The sequence below is a fragment of the Triticum urartu genome, chromosome 4 (genome assembly GCF_003073215.2).
Source record: "Triticum urartu cultivar G1812 chromosome 4, Tu2.1, whole genome shotgun sequence".
Taxonomy (NCBI): Eukaryota; Viridiplantae; Streptophyta; class Magnoliopsida; order Poales; family Poaceae; genus Triticum; species Triticum urartu.
This window is the reverse complement of record NC_053025.1, coordinates 475,694,301-475,718,665: the sequence shown is the minus strand read 5'-3', so window position 1 is coordinate 475,718,665 and position 24,365 is coordinate 475,694,301.

Here is a 24,365-nt window from a genome sequence, read left to right as displayed (position 1 = left end):
TTGCTCATCCATTCTCGCGCACTCGAGCTCCAACGCCCAAGTCCACATCCTTCTCCTCGACTCTCTCCAAACATGTCCGGAGCGGGAGGCAAGTGGATGGCCTCCTTCGTCACGGAGGGGCACATCAAAAAACTGCATGGGGCCGGATACTTAGCTGCGGATATCGCGCACCGGCTGCCAGCCGCGGGGCAGGTCGTCCCTACCCCGGAACCTCACGAAAGGGTGGTTTTCCTCCCCCACTTCGTCTGCGGACTGGGGTTTCCCCTCCATCCATTCGTCCACGGCCTCATGTTCTATTACGGGCTGGACTTTCATGATCTGGCCCCGAATTTCATCCTCAATATCTCGGCGTTCATCGTCGTGTGCGAGGCTTTCCTCCGCATTCGGCCCCACTTCGGCCTGTGGCTGAAGACCTTCAATATCAAGCCGAAGGTGGTGGGCGGCCAACAAGCGGAATGCGGCGGAGCCATGGTGGGAAAAATGCCCAACATTATATGGCTCGAGGGCTCCTTCGTGGAGACCATAAAGGGGTGGCAATCGAGGTGGTTCTACATCACTGAGCCGCGCGACACGAACTAGGTGGCGGCCCCCGAGTTTCGATCTGGAATCCCCACGCGGCTCACTTCCTGGAAGGAGAAGGGCCTGTCCTGGGGTTCATCGGTGGAGCTGGACGGACTCCAAAAGTGTATCCGGAACATGATAAGCAAGAAACTCAAGCTTGTCAACATAGTCCAGGTCATGCTCTTCTGCCGGATCCTCCCGTGTCAACAACGGGATTTCAACTTATGGGAGTTCGACCCGGCCCAGCACCAGACTCTACACGAGCTCTTTGACACACCGCATAAGGACGTCTGGAGGGTGCTATTCAAGGGCGCCGAGGTCCCTCCTTCTCTTACCGAGGACCGCGGGCTAAGCGCGAAGCGCCCTGCGAATTCGGTAAGTTATGTACATCTGGTAGGATATTTATTTCCCATAGCTTAACCATGTGCGGGGTCTGAGCTCCCATGCCTTTGACAGGACTGGGTGGAGACATGGGAGCAGATTAACTGTCCGGCCCCTCTGCCTGAAGACATTGTGGATGCTCTCCTGACGGAGATGCGGACTCCGGCCCCTTATGAGGTGCCGGAGAAGACCAAGAAGAAGGCCAAGGGAACCCGAAAGAGTTCCCGGCGCCAGGTGATATCGGACTCATCGTCTGATGACACTGAGACGCATTCCTCCCGTGAAAACGAGGAGAAGGAAGATGAAGATTCTCCCCCTCCAGCCGGGGGAGACAAGAAAAGGAAGGCCGCCCCAACCGGGGAGGCCGAAGGGTCCAAGAAGGGAAGGACTCTCCTTCCGGACTGCTCCACCGCCGCCGCCGACGACGAAGACGAGTGGCTGCTCAGGGCCAAGCCCCTGGCGAAGTCGTAATTATTCGGATACCAGAGTAACTCATAGCATACCTTTGTCGCACTGCTTCTCCTAACGTCGAATATGATTATGAAGTCCGCCCCAAGCCCGTATCGATGTATCATCGTCGGACGGTTCCTTGGACTCGTTGGACATGAATAGTGATACACTTCCAACCGCCTCCTCTCCTTGCCCTACAGACAATGCTGAGGTGTTGTCTCAAGGGGCGCCGAGCCGGGGGGAGACAGTCCTGGAGGCGCCTCAAGGCGACCTTCCGGACTCCAGGAGCAAAGGGAGCAAGGCTCCCGGGGGCTCCAAGTTTGGCTCTCAGCCGAACACCGCGCCGGAACCTCCAGTGGTTCCAGACTCGGGCAGGCGGCCCCCTTCCAAAAGGGGCAAGCCGCCCGTGCCGATGACCTCTGTCCATCCAGAGGCACCGGACAACCTGCTGGGAGCGCTTCGCGGTGCTTCCATCGACGAAGAGCACCGCACTATTATGAGTGCGGTGATCAAGAAGGTTCAGTCTGCCAAGAGCAGACTGACTGAAGCCTGTGCCAGCCTTCTAACAGGCTTTGAGGTAAGTATTTAAAATATAGGAAAATATTACCGCATAGACAGTAGCCCCTGATTCTCTGTTTGGTGTTCACAAAGAAAAGCCGAATAGAGGATCAAATAATATCTGCAGGAGTCTAATATAAGTATGTCTGTATGCGTATGCAGGCTTCGCTGCTGACCTCTGCCGCACTGACTGCGGAGGTCGCCGCACTGAAGCAGGACCTCGAGGGGTCCGAGAAAGAGGTCGGCCTTGCCAAGAGGCAGCTCGAGGAGAACAAAGTTAAGTAATACCTTGTCTACATATAAAAGAAAATGTGGTTGCGAAATGACAAGATCATCATGAATGTGCCAGGGGCCACGACCGAAGTGGCGACCCTGAAGCAAGCGCTGTCCGAGGCCGAAAACAAAGTAGCCAAGGAGCGCACCGAGCGGGAAAAGCAAGAGGCACGGGTGGGCGAGGTGCAGCAAGAGCTCCAGGCTCTCGTGAAGAAGCACGAGGATTTGGAGCTTGACTCAAAGACGTGAGAGTCCGAGCTTGCCGCGGCCCTCGAGAGCACAAAGAGTGCCAAGGACGAAGCCCAAAAGGCCCTCCAGGAGATTGAGGCGATGAGGAAGATAGCGGCGGGTAAGGCATTCAAAGCAAGCATGTGAAAGTAAATTACTTGTTACTTACTTGTTACTTATCTAGGAGCATTCGCAGATTTGCCCCGCAGCGTGTCGGATGCTGCGAAATATTACCAGGCCGAGGAGGGAAGCTCGCCGGAGAAGTTGTTCTGGTCTCAGTATACTGGGACCGAACACCCGATGCCTATGAGCGACCAGCTGAAGCAACTGGTCGAGCTGCACAAGGTGGCCGAACAGGCCATGAAGTGTTTTATAGTCTGGATGTGGCCTGGCGACTCCCTTCCCAACAGCTACTTCGGCCTGGTGAGGCGGCTTGTGGATGCCTGCCCACGGATGGAAGTCATCAAGCGGTCCGTCTGTATCGAAGGTGCCCGCCGGGCTTTTGCCTGTGCAAAGGTGCACTGGGCCAAGATGGACGCTGAGAAGATGGTGAAGGAGGGGCCGCCGCAGGGCAAGGAGCATCGCCACCCCGAAATGTATTATGAGGGTGTCCTGAAGGGTGCCCGTCTTGTGGCGAACGAGTGTGCGAAGGATGTAATTTTTGAATGAACTTGCTCGTGTGATCCTGTAATATGAAAAATTGTTCATATGCGCTATGCAACGCTTGTTTGAATTTAAAATATTACCTTCTGTGCGGCTGTTTATCAAATCTGAGAGATGGCCAGTCATCGGCTTCTGCCCCATGCCACGAGTGCTGGGGTGTTCGGGATAAACCCGAGCACTCTTTTTCCCATTGTTGGGTCCTTCGAGGGAGGTGCTCAGCACAACGAACAAGGCAACCGGACTATAATGCTTTATCACTCTCACTTAGCCATAGAATTCTATAATTTTAAATTTTGGCGAAGCCCCTAGTATTCGGAAGGCCGAATTCGGGGCGCTATACATGCCTTAAGCCGGACAAAGCCGGCTGCTCGCTCTAAGCGGCATACGTCTTTAGGGACTCGAGACCTCTCGAACAGCGACCATCTCTTGCCTTACTATGACAGTTAGTTTTAGCTTTCTCTACTGAGGTGCTTAGCCCATCTGAACCGGGGCACAATCGTAGTAGTTCTCCCAGTGCTACCTTAGCCGATATAGCGGAATGTAAGGTACCAAAACATGGGAGCCGGGCAAACCCAACTATTGACCCAAGACATGATTCGGAGCTGATGCATATAATGCTATAAGTTCGGGGTGCCGCACTGTCGAATGTGTTCAGACTTCTCACGCCGTATTATGGGGTATGCTTAAGCCCCTAACGTATTGGCTGTACCAGACTATACGGGTGCTGAATGTCATGAATGAACATATATATATAAACACTATTCTGATCACGGGATCAGAATAATATTCTGATCACAACCTGACCTGCCCCGCTAGTAGTACATTGAACTTCCCTATGAACTAGGTTGAACTTCCGCCAACATTGCCAAATGGGGCTTGTGATATACCGTTGGAAAGCTATGGACACCAATATCATGACCCAACTTAAATTTTTGGCAAAATATAAGCGGTTTAAGAGCAGTTTTGAAAACCGTTTTTTCTTCGCACAAAAAATGTGAATCGTATTTTCCATCGCATTTCTAAACCGTTTATCAGAATGAGGCATATAATATGGCGTTGGAAAGCTGCTGCAAAACTGCTCCTTCCACATGTTGAAAGTTTTCTCTAATTCCCTATGGTTAAAGAGTAATTTGAAAAAACGTAAAATTTCATAAACCAAACAGCTGAGTTCGTTTTTTCGATGTCATTTCTAAACGGCTAATCCAATGGAGGCATATGATACGACGTTGGAAAGCTTATGAAAATGCACTACTTTTTCATCTTGAAAGTTTTTTTTTTCTAATTTTGAATGGTTTAAGAGTAATTTAGAAAATGGTCCAAGTCCTACCGAGTTCGTATTTTCGAGCTAATTTTTTAACCATGCGTCCGAATGCAGCAAATGATATGGCGTTGGAAAGCTTGAACGAATGTGAAACTTTTTGGTATGTATTGTTTCTCCAAATTCTTTACGGTTTTAAGTCAGTTTCGAAAATGGCAAAAAACGTATTTCCGCCGTAATTCCTACAAAAATTTTTAGAATGGGGCGAATAATATACCACTGAAAAGCTACGGAAAATGCGAAACTTTTTCTTGTTGATGGTTTTCTCTGATTCCTAGCCGTTTTCAAGTAATTTTGAAAACGGCGGGATCATGCGTTTTGCCTTTATCGCGAAACAGATTCTTCGAAAATGCACCACATGAAGAACCTGAACTTCTCGGCGCGTGTACCTGAACTTCACTCTGTTTTCACGTGATTTTTTTGCTCGTAGGTCTCCATCCACTACTCGTGACTCTCCATCCACTCACCGGAATTGAGCAAGTGATATACCAGTGGAAAGCTGCTGTAAGCACATAACTTTCCCGCGTTGATCGTTTTTTCATACTCGTGATGATTTTAAAAGTTTTTCATCTGAAATTCATTCAGCATAGTAGTTGAACTTCATGCTGTTTTCATGTTGAACTTCTTTGACGTATTTTTGTTTGTAATTTTCTCATCCATTCGTTAGTGTTACACAAATGCTACTCCTTTTGTACAAACCCCTCTCACAATAAATTTTTTTAACTTTCTCTGACCGAGGACTTGAAACTTACACAAATGATATTCCTGTAGTTTTAAGGTAAATAAGAAAATGGCGAGATCATGATTTCTGCGTTCATCGCGAACGGAAATGCACTGCGTGAAGTAGTTGAACTTCTGGGGCATGTCTGTTTGAACTTCACTCTGTTTTTTGACGTGTTGTTTTTCGCATTGCATGAAGTAGGTGAACTTCTGTGGCATGTCTGTTTTGAACTTCACTCTGTTTCACTTTATTGTATATTTCTTATATGAAATACACACCATGTAGTATGTGAACTTCCAGTTGTTATCACTTTTGAACTTCTCTCTGGTTTGAGAGAATTATTTTAAAACACAAAAAACATAGTTTTTCCTTGTTTTTAACATGTAATTGAAGGTTGGACGTCTCGCACTAGAGATATCGAGCTTCACCGGGAGGAGCACGTGAACTTCTTGCAACAAACCTTTGAAGCTTTTAGTTTTATGTGCTTATATTCTTATCTGAAATGCATTCTGAGTAGTAGTTGAACTTCCCGCTGTTTTCACCTTTAACTTTTGTCACGTATTTTTGTTCAACCTCTCTCACAAGAATTTTTGAACTTTCTCGGGTAGATCACTTAACTTCTAGCAACAAAAATTTTAGCCTTTCCTTTTTCATTCTTTTTTTAATACAGAATGCACACCGTGTAGTACGTGAACTTCTCGCAGTTATCAATCTGAACTTCTGAGATCATGCATTCTGTCTTCATCACAAAAACCGAGTATCCGAAGATGCACTGCATGAAGAGGTAGAACTTCTAGAGCAGTTCTTTTTGAACTTCACTCTGTTTTTCATGTGCTGCTATTTTCTAAACTCCGTACTTCTCTGCTATTTTAATTTGAACTTAGTAGTTCCATTTTTATAGAAGAAAAAATTGACTTTTCTAAGAAAGCATCGAACAACTTTTTTGAATTTAATTTTTGTTCTAGAAACGAGAAGAATTTGAGGTTTTGTATACATTGAGCTGCTCCATTATTTTAATTTGAACTTCTTAGTTTTATTCTTTAGTAACAAGAAAACTTTGGGTTTTTTTAAAACGCCAAAAAGATGTTGTTGTTTTTTGTTTTTTGAACTTGTAAATCCTAGGTTTTAACATACTTTGAACTTCTGTGTTATTTTTAGTTGAACTTCACATTTTTATGTTTAATTAAATATTTTATTGATTTTTAAAACAGAAGCATAAAACAACAACTTGATGTCCATATAGAGTTAACCTTCTTCAACAATTCACTTTGAACTTCAAATAAAAAAATTGAAAAAACAAAAATACTTGCACAGTACCGCAACCATTCTCATCCATTTTTGAGAAATACATGAAGAAAAATGTCCAGCCCTTTTGTTGACATTTTCAAAAAACGGGTGAATGGCATAAAAAGAGAGGGGTCTAGGCAGAGTCACTTGCTGGTGAATGTTGCTTCCCTTGCTGGTGAAACCTTGTTCATTTGGTCAATGCTAAAGTAGATCTGGAGGAACACACACAAACAGACATACAGTCATACACACACATGTGGAGTGAGAAATCATGTGTACACACTTAGTAATACATGAACTTTCCTGGAAGTAATACATGAACTTATCTGTACAGACTTTTTTCTCACGTACACACGCACATCGGTTTTCCATGGAAGTTGAGGTTTGTGATCTTTAAGCACATCACCAAGAAGTCTGGAATAGAGGCGCACCACTTCATGTGAAGCTGCCAACTAATACTCACAATGGCTGATTAAGGCTGCAATTTTACTCAAAGAAAACACGAAATTTGCTGCCCACTTTGTTGCAAAACCATTCCATCAAGAAAACAAAATCTATTATTTAGTAAGTGCATAACTTTTACACCAGCAATGGGAAGCAACCTGGAGCCATGGGACGAGCGCGGAAGTCCTGTCCAGTCAACCAGAGAAGGCCGGTATCACCTATGAGCAGCGATAGGGACGGACGTCAGCTGAAGCAGCACCTCTGCTCCAATCGCTGGAGCACGGACCCTCCGTTGTGGCTAGCCTCTGACAGAGGTGGCAAACAGGGTGGCGTAGTTTGTGAGGGGCGAGGCGTTGCCCATGAAGTAGGAGGCCGAGGGAAGATGCAGCATCGGGGAGGCCAGTCCTGGTGGCAGGGGCCGAGGGTGCCGGTGGCATGGGGGATGAAGAGCCAGTGCCGCGATGGACGCAATGGGAGGGACTTCGCTACTGAAGTTGAAGCAGGGGCAGGGAGGACGCGCCGGCGGCATGATTGGAGGTCAGTGCCTGGCGGCGGCGGCGATGGTCGTAGGGGCAGCGGTGACGCACTTGGTGGTCGGAGCCCGGCGGTGACGCGAGCCAGGGAGGGAGGCAGCGGTTGCGGGCGTTGACCGGACGCGCTGTGGTGGCTGGGCGGCACGCGGTGGCGTGGTTCACCTGGCGGCGCGCGGCACAGGGGAGCAGGCGACGGCGCGCAGGAGGTGGGACAGTTGCTGCGGGAAGTGCGGGAGGTGCTGGATCGGGATCGGGGGAGGTGGTGGATCGAGATCAGAGGAGGTGGGCTGGTATTTTTTTTTCTTTTTCTTTTTGTTGTCGCTGCCCGGTTCGGGAGTTCGGGAACGGACCCATCGGGCCCTATATAGGGCCTGCTGTGATCCAAATAACTATCCTAATCCCGGGATTAGAATAGTGCTGTCCTATATATATATGTATATATATATATAAAGAAGAATAGAGAATGCGATAATAGTCTAGTGCTATGCATTGTTTATTCAATAAGGTGCGTCAAAGCAGAATGATACAAGTAATGCGATAAGCAGAAAGTAGGACTATTTGGCATGCCCCCTCCAAGGGAAACCTGAGGAATGGTATTTAAAGCAAGTATTTCACTCGTTATCAGAGGCCACGTGGGAGTTCCATGGTGCGACATAGCTTTCTACCTCCTTGGTTGTTGCATCATGTGTCCGACAATCATACTGCTGGACAGGGTTTCCAGAGATTAAAGTCCTGAAAGAGAGAAAAATGACAAAGCGGGAAGCCCCTAATGCGGTTAAGCCGCGTCTTGGGGCGTGCCATAGTCGTGCCCCCCTCCCCACCTGTGCCCATGGTATTTTCAATGCGTAATTATGTACGTGTGGCACGGATTTTGCCGTTTGGCTGGGACTGGGGTGGGGGCCACATTGCTATGCGAGCTCAGAACGTGCCAGACGGTCTTGTTGCCGATTACTCCGGGCGCGCTTGAAGGTGTTCGGGTCCTTAATTGCCGAACTGGTGGATTGCCTTAAGAGGTTGCTTTGCGCTTCTGCTGCAAGGGCCGCAGTTTGCTCCTCCGTGCGGAGAGAGCGCTCTGTGTTTCCATTGACTGTGATGACCCCCCGAGGTCCTGGCATCTTGAGCTTGAGGTATGCATAATGCGGTACCGCATTGAATCTCACAAATGCGGTTCGCCCGAGTAGTGCATGATAGCCACTGCGGAACGGGACTATATCGAAGATTAACTCCTCGCTTTGGAAGTTATCCGGGGATCCGAAGACCACTTCCAATGTGACTGAGCCTGTGCAATGGGCCTCTACACCTGGTATGACGCCTTTGAAGGTCGTTTTCGTGGGTTTGATCCTTGAGGGGTCTATACCCATTTTGCGCACTGTGTCCTGATAAAGCAGGTTTAGGCTGCTGCCGCCGTCCATAAGGACTCGAGTGAGGTGAAATCCATCGATGATTGGGTCTAGGACCAGTGCGGCGAATCCGCCATGACGGATACTAGTGGGGTGGTCCCTGCGATCGAAGGTGATCGGACAGGAGGACCATGGGTTGAACTTTGGGGCGACTGGCTCCAACACATATATGTCCCTTAGCGCACGCTTCTGCTCCCTCTTGGGGATGTGGGTTGCGTATATCATGTTCACCGTCCGCACTTGTGGGGGGAACCTCTTCTGTCCTCCGGTGTTCGGCTGCCGGGGCTCCTCCTTGTCATCGCCATGTGACCCCTTATCTTTGTTTTCGGCATTTAACTTGCCGGCCTGCTTGAACACCCAACAATCCCTGTTGGTGTGGTTGGCTGGCTTGTTGTGGGTGCCGTGTATTTGACACGAGCGATCGAGTATACGGTCCAAACTGGACGGGCCCGGAGTGCTTCTTTTGAATGGCTTTTCCGCTGACCGGGTTTAGAGCCTTTGAATCCGACATTGACTGCCGTATCCTCGGTATTGTCGTTGTTGATGCGGTGCTTGTGTTTGTTGCGACGTGACCTGCCATTGCCATCCTTGGTATCCAAAGTACCATGGTTCTTTGATATGTTATTACTGCGAGCCAGCCAGCTGTCCTCTCCCGCACAAAAGTGGGTTATGAGTGTCGTGAGGGCTGCCATAGATTTCGGCTTTTCCTGGCCAAGGTGCCGGGCGAGCCACTCATCGCGGATGTTGTGCTTAAAAGCTACTCGGGCCTCTGCATCCGGACAGTCGACGATTTGATTTTTCTTTGTCAGGAACCGTGTCCAGAATTTCCTGGCCGATTCCTCTGGCTGCTGAATTATGTGGCTCAAGTCATCGGCTTCTGGTGGTCGCACATAAGTGCCCTGTAAGTTGTTGAGGAATGCGGCTTCCAGATCTTCCCAACAGCCAATGGACTATGTTGGCAAGCTGTTGAGCCAATGTCGAGCTGGTCCTTTGAGTTTGAGTGGGAGGTATTTGATGGCGTGTAGATCATCACCGCGGGCCATGTGGATGTGCAGGAGGAAGTCCTCGATCCATACCGCAGGATCTCTTGTGCCGTCATATGATTCGATATTTATGGGTTTGAAACCCTCTGGGATTTGGTGATCCATTACTTCGTCTGTGAACCATAGGGGGTGTGCGGCGCCTCTGTACTGGGCTATATCACGACGCAGCTCAAATGAGTCTTGTCCGTTGTGTTCGGCCCGGCCGGATTTACTTTTACTGTATCCGGCATGATGGTTATCGTCTCGCATAGTGGCGCGCCCTCGTGATCCGTAGATCGATCTTGTGTGTTTTGCTTTGTCCTCCAATATGTCTCACAGGTCTGGCGTATTTCCCCATGCCTTGACATTTTTGTTTGAGTGGCGTCGGAGTGCGGGCTGAGCTTTTGGCTGAAATGCCTCTTTGTCGCGGCCACGAGGTGGCCGATCAGCCGCGTCATACGCTAGAGATGTAGGTTTTGGTGCTTCCTCCTCCAATTGGGGTAGCAACCTGTGCTTTGGGTAACTCTTGGAGGGGCGTTCGAGTTTATATTCCTCAGCCGCAAGGACTTCAGTCCGTCTGTTGGCTAGCAAATCTTGATCAGCTTGAAGCTGTTGTTGCTTTTTCTTAAGGCTATTTGCCGTGGCTATAAGCCGGCGCTTGAAGCGCTCTTGTTCGACGGGATCCTCAGGCACGACGAATTCGTCATCGTCGAGGCTTGCCTCGTCTTCGGAGGAAGGCATGTAATTATCATCCTCCGCCTCTCCATCTGCCGCTCTCTTGGGAGGGCTGGCTTCTCCATCCTCCTGCCCTAAATCTTGCTAGAGGGGATTGTTGTCATCTTCGGCACTGTCCGGAGTGCTATTATCTCTTGTGCCGGTGTCACCGCTTTTGCTTTGGCGAGACTTAGAGCGGTGCCGGTGACGTCGGCGCTTGGGTTGCTTCTTGGAGGGGTCATCCTCCGTTGTCCCGTCGCCATTGCCTTCTTTGGGTGTGTCCACCATATATATGTCATATGACGAGGTGGCTGTCCAGTGCCCTGTGGGCAGTGGTTCTTATTCGCCTCCAGCATCGTCGTCCATGTCGTCGATGTCTTCGGAGTCGAAGTCGAGCATGTCGGTCAAATCGTCGATAGTGGCTACTAAGTGGGTGGTGGGTAGGCGGCGAATTTCTTCTTCATCCGCATCCCAATCCTGCCGGACATAGTTCGGCCAGGACTCTCCTAACAAGGAGAGAGACCTTAATGAGTTCAGTATGTCGCCGAAGGGCGAGTGCTGAAAGATATCCACAGAGGTAAACTCCATGATCGGTGCCCAGTCAGATTCGATAGGCATGGGCGCAGGCGGTTCGGAGTCCGTGGCCGGGGAAGGATCCGGCAGCTTGGCATCATGGCTCTCGTGAAGGGTAAGGTCAATACTCGGCTCGATCGCCGCTGAGGATACGGCCTCCGTGGCGGGGTCTATCCACCCGTCCATGGGTGGCACAACTGGCTCTGAATTGAGGGTCGGAGCGGTTGCCGACGCGATCTTTTGAACATTGTCCGATGGTAGAGCTAAATCATGCTCATCGTGACCGTGTGGCGCACTAGGCAGGGGCTCGAATCCGTCAAAGATCAAGTCTCCGCGGATATCGGCCGTGTAGTTTAAGCTTCCAAACCTGACCTGGTGGCCAGGGGCGTAACTCTCGATCTGCTCTAGATGGCCAAGCGAGTTGGCCCATAGTGCGAAGCAGCCGAAAATACAAAGATCTGTCCGGGGAGAAAAGTCTCATCCTGGACTGCATCGCTATCGATGATTGAAGGAGCCATCAAGCCTAATGATGACGACACAGAGGAACTCTCAATGAAAGCACCAATGTCAGTGTCAAAACCGGCGGATCTTGGGTAGGGGGTCCCGAATTGTGCGTGTAAGGCGGATGGTAACAGGAGGCAGGGGACACGATGTTTTACCCAGGTTCGGGCCCTCTTGATGGAGGTAAAACCCTATGTCCTGCTTGATTATTCTTGATAATATGAGTAGTACAAGATTTGATCTACCACGAGATCGGGGAGGCTAAACCCTAGAAGCTAGCCTATGGTATGATTGTATGTTGTCCTACGGACTAAAACCCTCCGGTTTATATAGACACCGGAGGGGGCTAGGGTTACACAAGGTCGGTTACAAAGGAGGAGATATACATATCCGTATTACCTAGCTTGCCTTCCATGCCAAGGAGAGTCCCATCCGGACATGGGACGAAGTCTTCAATCTCGTATCTTCATAGTCCAACAGTCCAGCCAAAGGATATAGTCCGGCTGTCTAGAGACCCCCTAATCCAGGACTCCCTCAGGGACCAATAAACCAGGATGGAGGTAGTAGTTATGGTATTACTAATCTAGAAGCCTAAAAGAACTGGCCCCTGGTACTCCTACTAGTAGTAGTACTCAAGTTGGAATTCCAATTGCACGACACAACTTGTTAGGCAAAAAATTCGATACAGGGTGTAGGAAGCGGTTTGGGAATTTGCATGCCTTTCCAACCAGTGAGATACTCCGTACAAAGTACGACAGAGAAATAACCACATAGAAGGAAGCTAAAAGTAAACAATCAAACGAGCATTTTTGCATTTGTTTTGCATTGAATTGTTTCACAAGCTTGACTAGTGTTGTTTTTCTACTTTTACAAAAACTGCATCGTAATGTTAAAACATGCATTTGCACGTACATAAGTAATAGTAGTACTCCCTCTGTCTAGGTGTATAAGTCTTCCCTCCTTCTTGGTCACAGTGCACAACCAAAGATGACTTATTGACCTGGACGGAGGGAGTAGCACAGTCTGCAAGCATATATCGAGAGAGACGTGTAGTGCGATAGTATATAGCAAAGTTTGTGCTATATGCACGTACTTGCAAAATGCGTACGAATACACAAGGTTTCCAAACTTTCCCTTTTACATACTTAATTAAGGACGCTAAAAATTCCTGAACGTTCGGGATTTATCATTTGCGTCCTAAAACTAATGAGATCGCCTTACGAAACAAAAATTATACTCCTCCTAAAAGCCACGGCGCTCGGAGGAGCGCTTGCGGCGCGCCACGAGTGCCTTGGTGCGCGGCCGTTTCCCAGCGTGCCGACACAACGCCTCTTCCTCAGCCTTGCAACTCGCGAGGTGCTGATTGGCGGCTTGCCGGTGGGCGAGCGCGATCTCACTGGTGTGGTGATCCGGCGCCAACAGGTACTCCTCCTCGCTGGAAGCGTGCACCCGATCCACGTATCGCCAAGCGTAGATGAGGTGCTTGGGCCCGACTGCACTCAGGGCGTCGGCACGGGCGTCCTCCGCCACCCTCACGACCCTCGCACGAGCCTTCTGCCAAAGAGCCAATCGCCTGACTCTCTCGGACGCGACATAGGCCTCCCAGGCAGCTTGTTTCATGGTGCGCTTCTCTTCCTCGGCCTTCTTCTCCGCCTCTATTTTGGCGCGCTCTACTGGAGGCAAAGCCTCCTACAAGGCAACATCCATTTCTTTCCAAAGCTCCTCAAGGCTGGGGGGCTCGGCGGGCGGCGCGGTGTTCTCCTCGTAGTGGGGAGCCGACGCGTCCTCCGGCGCGCGTGCTGGCGAGATTGGGAATGCCGACGTGTCCACCTCGACGCGTCGCGGCGAGGAGCGGAACACCGACGCGTCCTCCTCGACTAGTGGCGGCGAGGAACGGAATGGTGACGCGTCGCGTCGCGGCGAGGAGCGGAACACCGACGCGTCCTCCTTGACTAGTGGCGGTGAGGAACGGAACGGCGACGCGTCGCGTAGCGGCGAGGAGCGGAACACCGACGCATCCTCCTCGACTAGTGGCGGCGAGGAACGGAACGGTGACGCGTGACCGTCCGCGTGGTGCAGCGAGGGGCTCCTAGGGCTTGGGAGGGGCGATGCCATGGTGGTCGACGTGAGAGGGAGGGGAGGAGATAGCGATGGACGTGAACATGAGGGGGAGGAGATAGCGATGTCGTGGGAGGCGTAGTATTTATAGCGAGCAATGGCACACCTACGTAAGATATGGACTGAGCTGCACTGACTTAACTGCAGGTCCAGTTGCATCACTGACATGTGGGCCAGACCCCTGTTGGGCCCATATGTTAGTGAGCCAATGCACATGCAGTTAAGTAACAGCTACGTGGGCATATTTGTTGGAGTAAATTACGGGGGAGCGAAGGGGTGGAAATATTGCTGGTCACAACGCATTGGACGAGCATGGGGGGGGAGGAGAGTCATGCATGCAGATTTTTTCACACGGGGTGGAGTGGTGGGACCGCCGGAGGGAGAAGGAGAGTTTGGCAGGCATATTGTTTCCACACATGGAGAGGAAAAGATTTGGAGACGAACGGGCTTCCTGCAGGTATGGGGAACGGTGCATAATAAGTCATCTTGCATGCCGGGCTAGGTGTAGTCTCAAGTCATTAAAAACATACACGCCCCACACATGTTCATATTTCAAGGTGCACTAAATTATTGCACGCGATGATTAAGGCTGGCCATAATGGTGGCATCTTAGCTGGTATCATGCACACGGGAATAGGAAACATGCTGATGTGGCAAAGAACTAAAGAAGAGAGGGGGGTTAGAGTAACTAGTGTTCATGCATGCATCTCGTTTTCCATTCACATTTTACAAGTAAAATTCGTGGACAAACTTTGACCCAAAGTACGATGGGGACTAGTAAACCAGAATGGAGGTAGTAGTTTTTTAATCAAAGAAGGGTTTCCCCTTCCGATTTTCATTACTGAAAACCAGCATCTAAATCTAAACCATAGTATTTGCCCTAGAACTACCAGGTTCAACATCTCGCAACATAAACCCATACAACCTCCATCGCAAAAAACCATACAACCATACGCCAAGGAGGTATGTAGTACTATGAACTCCATTTTCGCTCCATACCAATCGTTCTAAAAACTACTTATTACTTATAACGCGCCATTGAAAATCGGAACTCTTAACCCCGCTAAAAAACGATATTTTAAACGTGGCTACTCGATCTGTGGCAACTGGCGAGCCACCGCGCTCCAAGTCGTTCACGTGTGGTCCCGACCATCAACTCCTATGGATCAAATTATCACGCGAGCTGACTATTCCTACAAAGGTGCTCCACCATGTACCCGGTACCCGCGAATGCAGCAATCGTGCACCTAGGGTTTTAGGGTTTATTTGTTAACGTCGCCTTTACGTAACACTCATGTGTGCGAGACAGCGAGAGGCCGACTGCGTGCGTGCGCCTCTTCCCTTCGTATATGTACTCCACCGTTTGTCTGGTGTCCAAAAAATTATAATAACTACTAGCAATGTGCCAATGCGTTGCCACACGATCAAAGTAGATTAATACATATTCACTGATTTGATAGAAAAAAAGTCTAGTTTTGAAATACGTATATCACTAAAAATATGTTATGTTTCACTCAAAATATATTCCTTTGGCGGTTTTGATGAGATAAGGGAGGAATGTTGTTGGTTTCAAGATTCGAGAAGTGGTATATGTCTAATTTCTACTCTTACTAGCAAGATGCCCGTGCGTTGCATGGAACATCAAGATCTTGTGGGAGAAAAGGATGAACAAGGGAAGGCCTTATCTGCAAATGTGGTGAAGAGTGCGGGTAAATTGCCATATTTTCCTTCCTATCCGTCAGATATAAATCGGATGACCTACATTGCAGGATGGCAGGCCCACCATCATTGCCAACTCTATTTTTTATCCCTACTCTTATAAAAAGCATTATCGGTGATGATCGTGTGCCTGCCATCCTGCAATATAGGCCGTCCGATCTATATCTGACGGATAGGAAGGAAACTATGGCAATTTTGCAAGAAGATACACACACCCCTCTCCACATTTGCAAATAAGGCCTTCCCTCGTTCATCCTTTCCCCCACAAGATAAACTACTCATACAAATGCATCTTGATGTTCCGTGCAACGCATGGGCATCTTGCTAGTTGTTGCAAAAAGCCCATGTGTGTGTGAGAGAGAGGGAGAGTGGAGGAGGACGGAGTGCATGTGTGACAAAGACACATGGAGTGTGTGTGCGATAGGTATCAGCTTAAAATGAGGCGATAGTGTGTGTGTGCACGATCGAGAGGGCGTGTCTCAAGAAGGGAAGAAAAATCTACATAGATACAAGGAGCGGGAGAGAGACATGTATGCGATGGTGGAAGCACGAGTGTGCGGGTGTATAAACCTATCTAGAGGCTAGCTAGTCGATAAATGTTTGTGAGAGAAATACGAGTCGGGGTGCGAAAGCGAGAGTTTTGTGTGTGTGAGAGAGAGACGGTAGTCGGGAAGGGGAGTGGAAGCAGGAGTTGTGTGTGTGTGTGTGTGTCTGTGAGAGAGAGAGAGAGGAGATGGTAGTCGGGGTTGTCTGACCGGTAAACAAATGAATAATGTCAGTCTAGGATGGAGACGAAAAGGAGAACGCAACAAATGTTGTGTCTACAGGAGAGAGAGAGTAATTTTAGTGGTATGAGTCATATGTAGAGACATATAAGGTGTGTGAGAGAATCCCATAGAGAGAAATACAAAGTGAAAGACGAGTGGAGACTGTGTGTGTGGCGGTGAAAAAGAAATCTTAGGTACCGAGTGATACCATAGAACAGTAGAGACGTGAGAGATAATGAAAATTGTGTAATGTATAATGATACGGAGAGTGTGACACTTCTCAAGGGAGACGTCGAGAGACCATGTTTGCGAGGATAGGAGAAACATGAAGTGAGCATGCGGGTGAGCTGGAGAAAAGAGAGTGATAGCTACCTGAAGGAGCATGCATGCGAGAGAGATGGGCGTGAAAGGAGTGAACAAAAAAGGGATTCAAATATTTGAATTCGAGATGATGATACATGTAATCCATACTCGAACCAAAATTGATCTATCAAACATGCATACTCATTTGAATTCACGCACATCTATGTTATTTAATATGTAGATATTACTGATCCATACATTTTAGTAGAACATAATTTGGTTAAATTTTTTCGAATTCAACCTTAAGATTTCGAGATCGTTGTATTTGTAAATCATATTATACATATAAAGGAGCAGAATTCTTTGTTGTGCTTTTGAAAGTATATATAAAAAAATGATGTATATAGAATGTAATTCCAATTGAAATTGGACCCCGCCCGAAAAAATAGAATACAAACGGGATTCGAATTGAGTTGGCACGGTAAACGTGCACTCTGCAAAATTTGAACGAAGTGGGGAAAGTCGCAGTAACCGCCCGAAACCAGAATCTATGAGATGGAAATCACTACTGCCTATCCCTGCCACGCAAAGCCTATCTGCTGGATTTCTATAGGTTTTGATAGGGGTAGGTTTGTAATTTCACCCAAACATGACGTAACCGCCTCTCACCCGGATTCACTCACGGTGGGCGCCAAAACACAGTGTGTCCTCGGCCGAAATCAACTTCCTCCCCGATTCATATTCATACACGGTAGGCGCCAAAAACAAACTCTCGTCGGCAAATATTCGGTGTATGCGAGATTACCGTCCTATCCCCAACCAACTAATGTTGTTGTGATGTAGTAGAAATTTGAAACGGGGGCTAAGTTTGTAAATTTCCTCGCATTTGAGACAAGTGCACCCTGAATACATGGTTCCCCCTTCCTCTCTACCTCCCTTTTCCCCATTCGTACTCCATGGGCGCGAAAACACCCTCTCCACACCACCCTCCTCCGTCCGCCGCCATCCGCCACCCCATCCACCGCCGTCCTCCTCCACCATGCCGGAGCTGATACCCCGACGCCGCCTTCCATTACAAGAGATCGACCTCTCTCATCCATGGCTTCATACCGGGATCCTTGCATCCCGTCCTCTCGCTTCATCCCCGCCGTCGTCCACCTTGCCGGCGCCGCTCCTATGACCGTCTTGTCCACTGCCCCCCGCCGCCACCGTCTACCCTCCTAGATCTGCTTCCACGCTGCTGACAGCCAGCGCTACCGCAACACCGTCAAATTCTCAGCAGATGCCTACACGGCGCCGCACCAGAGGCGGTACTCTTTCGTATCTGCTCAACTTATTTATCACAGCAAGAAAATAGATCGCCACTGCTTTACTCTGATTTCTTGTCTTGGTTGCGAAGTTGCCTTTGTCCAGTTTGCACCTTCAGATCCGCCATGGCACGCTCAACACTATACTCCCAATGCTTATGGTTTTCCCCTTTTATATTCCACACTAGTTAAATCATAGTAGACTAAATTTCAAAATTGGGTCAGTCTATTTTTCAGAGCTCGCCGGAGTTCGCCGGTGTGATCGAAGGGGCTCGGGTGGTTGTGGGGCCTTGCCGAAGGAAGAAAACTCGACGCGGGTGGGGGTTGGGGCGGGGGTGGGGGTGGGGGTGGCGGAGGAACACAGGCGGTGGGGGCCGGTGGTCCGGCCGGCGGCCCGTGCGGTGTTTTGTATGGGAAGAATCAGAGACGAGGAAGAAGAGGGGTTAAGAGACATAGGATCTTCATCCAACCGTCTGAAATGGTCAAGAGACAGCTGGGAGTTGCATTCTTAATGTGCTCTGGTTCATCATGTGTGGGCACTGCGCAACCAACATTTTATTATCCAAAATCTGCTTCTTCTTCTTTACCATGTTCCTCTTCCATTCTTATTTAACATGCACTCTCTCCGTTCCTAAATACAAGTCTTTGTATAGATTCCACCATGGACTACATATGGAGCAAAATGAGTGAATCTACACTCTAAAATGTATCTGGATACATCTGTATGTGATCCATAGTGGAAATCTCTACCAAGACTTATATTTTGGAACAGAGGGAGTATGATAGTAGTACAGTATGTTCCTTGTACTAAAGATGAGCAGGGACATTTGTAGTGTAGATGTCTATACGGTCGGTTGTGATGGACACTTTGAGCCTCTTTGATTCGTAAGATCTTGTAAACATAGGAATAGGATTTGTAGTGGCCTGCCCACTTGAATCCTATAAGAATAGCAAGGAAATGCGGGAGTTGTGTCGCCTTTGAGAGTTACACTGATATTAACAGTACCGCACCTTCACTTGAAGAGAGCTGGTATCCGAAGCCTTTCTAGCCGTACCGGCAATACTAGCACATATATTCCAGCAAGTTCCACTTTGCTGATTTTACTCTGATGCTTAAGGTTTTCCCGTTATATCTACACTATGATCTGCGTAGCTGCTTTGTGTCGCACTAGCAGCACTCCACTCTTGAAGCTAAACACTGCAATGCCTTACAAAATTGGCACCAAGGCATTGAGTGCCATTCTGGATGCAATGAAACTCATACGCTCCCCACCTGCTGATTCTTGTTCAGAATATGATCCTAATGACTATTCTAACCTCGAGGAGTCAAAGGCAGATGGCCTGTCCTGTTCACCCATCAAGGTGCCTATTCTAATTTGGCAATGTTTAATTGATTGCGGGTATCTTGCATATGTTGTATTGCATTTCTTCTACTTTGTTGCACCGCCATCTGCTTAGTTTACTCATCATATATGTCAAGATGCCATGCCCATCCATTATCAATACATATTCCATCTGTCATCATACCATGTTTTTCCACTCAAATGCTGTTCTTGTGCATCAGACATCAAAAAGGAAGAGGGTGATTGCCGAACCTGAAGGAGCACTAGCAAAGTCCTTGAAAAACGTGGTGGTGCCGGAGAAATCAGACAGCACCCCACTTATATTGGATGTACAACCAGTGACACAAAACATAGGACCGACTCCAGCAGACTGTACCCATACTTCACTGGCCACACCACTAGCCCCACCACACAGGACCTGCACTCCAGCAAAAGGTATACCGATTTCATCTGCCATAGCACCAGCTGTACCACAGAAAAATCCCACTCCAACAAAAAGTACAACAAGTCCACTAGCCGAAGACCTATCCCAACTGCAGAACCGGCCAATTCCTGTAGATTGGAACCCCATTCCATTTATTCCCAGTTTAAAAGAAAATTATTTCAATGTTGTTAGGGACTACGTGCATATATTCCCATCATGGGAAGATTATTGTGAAGACAAACACCATTTTCACATCTTCCTATCCAACTTACGTGTAAGTGCTATTACTCATGGTTATTATTTTCCTGTTTTCTGCTGATTGAACACATCAATGATTTACATTACATTGTTGTAACTAGGCGAGGGTCAATCTGGATAGTCATGACGAGCAAAGCTTGCTTGTGCTTTTCAAGGAAGCATTGCAGCAGTATCGGTGTTACCTGAGGAAATCACACTTTGATGGCAAGTCTATAAACGAATTTCCGGTGAAGTCTCATGTGCTAAATTTAGAAGACATTGAATGGAAAAACCTTGTTATGCACTGGTCTCGTTCCCAGGATGAGGTACTGTCTATGAAATCACATGACAATTTGAACTTCTACTTTTCCGCATGTGCCTTACGGATATTTTTTGCAGGAAATTAGCTCGAAGAAGAATTCTGGTTTGACAAGAACGACAGGATATCGCAAATATGCTGCCCGCTGCTTTGCTCTTGTTAGTACCAGTTGTCCTGTATCGCTGTACTTGCATACATACCTGGTTCATTATGTGACAACAGTATGCATGATAGCTTGCTTATCAATTGTTCACTCCAAATTATCTGATCTGTATGAATGGTTACATTAGTGTAGAATATATCCAATGCCAATGTTTTTTTAGCTCTGCATTGTTCTTGTAAGTACATGCTGTCCTTTATTAGTGTACTTATAATGACAGATAGTTTTTCATGTACCATCACTCTGCAGCTTATTTTCCTTTGCCCTCCATTTTCTACACATCAGATCTATATTTACTCTTACCATAAGGTTGGTACTGAAGAAGTTTAGCTGTGCATTGCTCTTGGCTGTACCTTTTGCCTGTATCGCTGCACTTACATTTATAGCTACTTGGTTATGTAGCATCACTCTTCATCTTATCTTAAATATTCTCCATTTTTTCGTATATTATCACATCTATATTTACTCTTAACAAAATGTAGAATAAAGGCAATGCTTTTGAAGAAGATTCTGTGGTAAACTTCTTGAATTGCCCCCCCATCAGCATGGACAAGGCCTTTATAGAGCCTGTCTTCACCAATAATGTAAGTTTGTCCATCTCAAGCCTTCAATCTTTGTTGTATATATTTGGTTAGGCATGACTGCAACAACTGTTTATTTTTAGTGTTTGTATCAAATTTCTTGTTTAAAGTTTATTATGTAGTTCATAAACAAAAGTTTGTCCTTTCTCAATTTAAGTTTTTAGTTGTACAACCAAGTTCCTTCTTCATACCATGTCAATTAAACTATACAGAGCAAGTGATCTTCTTTTGCACTGCATGTATGCTTCTGTTCTTCATCCGTAATCCAGTGGTGTGGTGAACCTACCCACTACAGCACAATGTCATATTCTGCAATGTCTTAACTATGAACAATGTCATATCATTCTACTATTATTTAAACCGTCTCTTTATTTGCCAATCTAAAATGGTATAAATTGACAACACACTAACCATAGGTATTTATGAGTTCTTGATCTGTAATCCAGTGGTGTCGTGAAGCTGCCAACTCCTTCACAATGTCATTTCCTGCCATGTCTTGACCTGAACAATACCATATTGTGTTAATGCAATTTTAAACTGTGTCACTTTATTCGTCAGTAAGAAATGTGATGAATTGTTAGCACTGATACTTTTATGTGCAAAACCTGTCATTTGTCTGCTTGTTTATCTTTTAGAGTGAGGAAGATATAAGTGTTGAACAAGCGCAGTCTCATTATCTTGCTCAGCTGCTTGTGCTGCAGCTCCCCAGCAAGGCTATCCTTTCTTGAACTCTATTGAAGTGATGTCGGTTTTGTATATTATTTTGTCTGCGTGTTTATTTGCACTGGTGGCGATCTTTGATGCCCAGTGTATGTAATCTGCCGTCTGCTTGTGCTTTATTAACATACTGGTGAACTTTGATGCCCAGTGGATGTAATATGCCGTAATTTCTTTATTGTATAGTCTAGGTTTTTTCTTATTCACGATGCTGCAGTTATTTTACTGTATATATATCCTGTCTTCGTAGTAAACCGGCCAAACTGTAAAATTACGGTACATAATCGGGTCGTCATGCAATCACGATGTAGGTTGGGCCTGAAACGTGCCGAACAGCTCGCGGGTCGGCAGCAGCCCGAAATGAACCCCGACCCATGATTGTGCGAATCAAATCACGGGCTTTTAACAGGTTAATATTGTCTCGGTCCTTGTTTGGCCCAATCAGATATCGGCTGCGAGTAGGCCGGATGCAAACCGGGCTGTAGTTAGGCCCAACTATATGACGGGCTTTTAACTGGCCGAAATTAATATAGGGCCGAAATGTTAAACGGGCCCTTAACAGGACAAAACTAATATCAGGCCGAATTACTAAGTGGGCCTTTAGCAAGTGGGCCCAAAAGCATAGTGTCCAGTTGACGGGCCGAATCTGATATGGGCCATAATTGAGCCTAAAGCCTCTTAAAGGGCTGGACCTGATCTGGGCCGTAATTTGGCCCAGATCGTGGTAGGCTTTTAACGGGCCGGATCTCATATGGGCCACTATTAGGCCCGGAGCGTGGTAGGCCATTAATGGACTGGATCAAATATGGGCCGGCATTTGGCCCAAAACATGGCAGCCAGTTAATGGGCCGGCCTACTAGGGTCCTCAAAATCTTGTGGGCCTACAGCTAGGCCGGCCCATTAATGTCGGCGAAATCTCGTGGGCCTTTAGCTGGGCCGGCCCATTATGATCCGCAAGAATCTTGTGGGCCTTTACCTGGGCCGGCCCATTATGGCACACAAAAATCTTGTGGGCCATTACCTGGGCCGGCCCATTATGGCCCGCAAAATCTTGTGGGCCTTTATCTAGGCCGGCCCATTATGGTCCGCAAAATCTCGTGGGCCTTTAGCTGGGCCAGCCCATTATGGTCCGCAAAATCTTGTGGGCCTTTAGTTGGGCCAGCCCATTTAAACTTGATGGGCCGGTCCACATGTCAACATATCATAGGCGCGTCTCGCCCATTGGATGAGTGACACCTGTGCCAACGCGGACCTGACACGTGTCTCCTCCAGCCAATGATGATTTTACACGTAGAAAATCCCCATTGGTCGGGGCTGTTTACGGGTTATCGGATCCAAAACCCGACCCAATAGCTTAACGACGTTCCGTTACGGTGGATGCCACGTGTCGGTCACCCTTGACGAAAGCACTTCTGTGACGCGCGATTTATCATCATGGAAGTGGACACTTCCGTGATGATAATTTTGGTAATATCATGGAACACTTCTACGACAGCATAGGAATGACTATCTTGATTCTGTCATAAAATCGTCATGGATGTACATGCATGACAAAAAACGCGACCTACTGTGACAAACACGTATCATCATGGAAGTGTATTTTTTTGTAGTGTCAATCGCGCCCAAACCTCCTCATCTCGGATCCCGTGGGACCGAGGTGTGGGCATGGAGGCGAGCTTCCCTGGCGGCCGCGGCGACCTGCAGGCAAAGGGTGACGGCGGCGGCGCTCGATTAGATCTGCGGGAGAGAGAGAGGATGAGAGGGAGAGATAAGGAAGAAGATGAGAGGGAGAGAGAGAGGAAAGGGGAGAGGGAAGGCTTCTACATCGCCGCTCTCTGGATGCACGCCATCCACCCGCGCACGCTCGCCGCCAACCTCGCCGGCTTCGCCAGGTTCGGCTGCCTCAAGGACCTCCCCGAGATCCTCTATCGTTTCCTCCACGACCCCCGCGATGAGCGCAAGGACTAGGAAGACGTTGCTGCGGCGGCCCCGGTGGCAAGAGCGGCAAGCGGCGCTGCGTCGACGGCCTTGCCGCCGCCACGGCTGAGTCCGCCAAGGCCCGGCGCGAGAAGGAGGCGGAGCACGCGCAGGCCATGCTCGCGCGCTACGACTCTGACGAGGCCTTTCGCAAACTCTACGACGGCGTCGCCGACCTCTTCGCCGGGATGCTCAAGTCGGACCAGGAGCACCTGCACGCGGGCGACACGGCCAAGATCGTGTTCGCCGCCAAGTGGTGCCTGTCGCTGCGCTCGTCGTACGACCATGCGACGCTGCTCTGCGAGGCCATCGCGCGCCGGGTCTTCCCACGCGACTCGAGCCGAGTACCTCGCTATCCCCAACAAGCTCTATGCCTACCACATCTGCAACCGGCTCCGCCATGAGGTGCAGGTGCCGCTCCGCAAGGTGCTCGAGCTCCCCGAGGTCTACATGAGGGCCGGCAAGTGGGATGAGCTGCCCTGTGCGCGCACTTGGCTTCCACGGCCATGCGCCAGTACCAGAGGCGTCCTGGCTGTGCTTCTTTCTTCTGGTAATGCACTGCTCCTTTGCTTCTTTCTTTGCATTTCTTATGAGTTTTGCGTATGCTGTTGCCTCTGCAAGTGATGGTATGTGCTTTCTTTTGCTTGGTATAATTTTGGTGTGTGTGTTTTCTAGCGCTAGGCCTACTTTTGTCTCTGGTTTAGGTGTCTGCATATACCATGGGTTGTGCGCTTGTGTGCTGATGTTGATGTTGGCATGGTTTATA